This window comes from Cavia porcellus, unplaced genomic scaffold (genome assembly GCF_034190915.1).
Source record: "Cavia porcellus strain 051 isolate PalLab524CR breed Dunkin Hartley unplaced genomic scaffold, mCavPor4.1 scaffold_2, whole genome shotgun sequence".
NCBI lineage: Eukaryota > Metazoa > Chordata > Mammalia > Rodentia > Caviidae > Cavia > Cavia porcellus.
In genome coordinates, this window is record NW_026947485.1 from 26,330,687 (window position 1) to 26,332,481 (window position 1,795).

A 1,795-nucleotide genomic window follows, 5' to 3' on the forward strand; every position below is an offset into this window, starting at 1 on the left:
AGGTAAGTTATACGGACTTATTTTAGGTTTTATCCCTGCAGAAAAAGTTTGAGCGGAAAGTGGAGAAAAGACAGTTGTTTTTCCAGTGATAACTTCTGAGTCCCACCTGTTCAGTGTGCCAACCATATGCATATCTAATGTGACATTACGATAATATCTACTTCTTTGGTTGTTGAAGATGTGAAATAACACAAGTAAAATGCCAGGCATGATGTTAAATATACAAACACATTCTCCGTGAATGAATTTATTATTGCTACCATTATCATTAAGTACAAAATTATTAGCTTTAATAGACGTATACGGAGGAATTCCTTTTTTTTTTCTTTTCAGAGCAGAGCAGAGGAGAGGTGACAGCAGAGCTGGTGCCAGCTAGGTGTTTCACCGAGGATAGCAGTACACTCAACAAATCCAATCAGATCACCATCACAAGATTCCCCTGCTCATCCAGGACATGAGGCTGTTCCCCCTATACACAAGCAGGAGCCCCTCCAGCCCTAATCCACGGAGAGGTTTCTGTTCAGAAGCTTGGCTTCCAGAAATGAAGCTCATAGCAGCTTTCACCTCAGAGGTAAGTTGGAAAAACATGTTTGCAACTGGGCAGGGAGTCTGCTGCCCCAGTGATCACATAGATTGCTGGTCACAGCAGTTAGCTTATGGGCCAAAGTTCACTGAGCTGGCCTTCCCTGTCACAAACACAAGGACAGAAATGCTGCAGTAAGAGATCTTACTTGTCTGAGTCTGAACATGTTCTGCCAGCTCCAGCCTGATGTCACCAGAAAATCATCTGTCCAGCAAAGGAGTCCAGAACTCTGTGGTCACTCCTGACACCCTAGGTCCCTGCTCTTAACCCATTCATAGAAGGCACTCAGAATAGTTTACAGAGCCCAGAGCTCTAGAGGAAGCCTGCAGAAAAGATAAGAGGATAGGAACAGACAGGCCCCAGATACCAGAGCTGGCAGGTACAGTCAGAGTACAGGGCAGCTCTGACCACCTTCATGAAAGTGTCCAGAAGTTCCTGTAGCATGAGCCCACAAGAGGCCTTGTTCATTCATCTGGGACAAGTTTCGACGGTGCTGTGGTCCACAAGCAAAACCTGGCAAGCCATAGGCTGACAAGGAGGAGTTAGAATGGGCCAGGTATTCCTTAACTGTAGCAGTATATATGTATTTTACACATTAATAAGAGAATTCAATTTATTTTACTCTTTTTTGAGGTAGGGCCTAATTATTGCCCAGGTTGGCCTTGAACTTCTGGTTCAAGCAATACTCCTGCCTCAGCTGTGTGAATAGCTGGGACTACAGGTACCTGACACTGGATTCATCTAACTCTAAATTAAGAAACTGGACTGGGGATATAGCTCAGTGGTGCAAGTGCCTCCCTGGCAAGTGCAAGATCCTGAGTTCAATTCTTAGCACACACACATATAAAAACTGTAGTATGTATGGCTTTGAAAAGAGAAATCATGTTTATGGGATACTTTCTGTTTATTTCTGGTTGCCTTTCAGTTTAGGAGGAACAACTGGGGTATGTTGAAAAAGCAAAGAGCAGACAGAAAGGGGTCAAAGACCATATTCCACTAGGGGAAAATGGAGATGATGACAATGATGATGATTATGAGACACAGTCTCACTATGTAGTCCAGATTGGCATTGAATTTGTGGTGATCCTTCTGCCTCAGCCTCCCAGGTGCTGGAATTTCATCCATGTGTTACCACACCAAGCAGGATTATTATTATTATTTTTTAGGATTATTACTTTATGTGGTAGTTACCAAACAAATGGTTATGTTAAG

At 43.2% G+C, this 1,795-nt stretch overlaps 1 non-coding gene across 1 annotated transcript; it reads right to left on the bottom strand.

The window, feature by feature from the left end:
* Positions 1 to 1,002: 1,002 nt before the first annotated feature.
* On the bottom strand, positions 1,003 to 1,138 carry LOC111756266 (small nucleolar RNA SNORA52). The gene has a single exon (XR_002790744.1). It is a non-coding gene; the product is annotated as a small nucleolar RNA SNORA52 (small nucleolar RNA).
* Between the last annotated feature and the right edge of the window lie 657 nt (positions 1,139 to 1,795).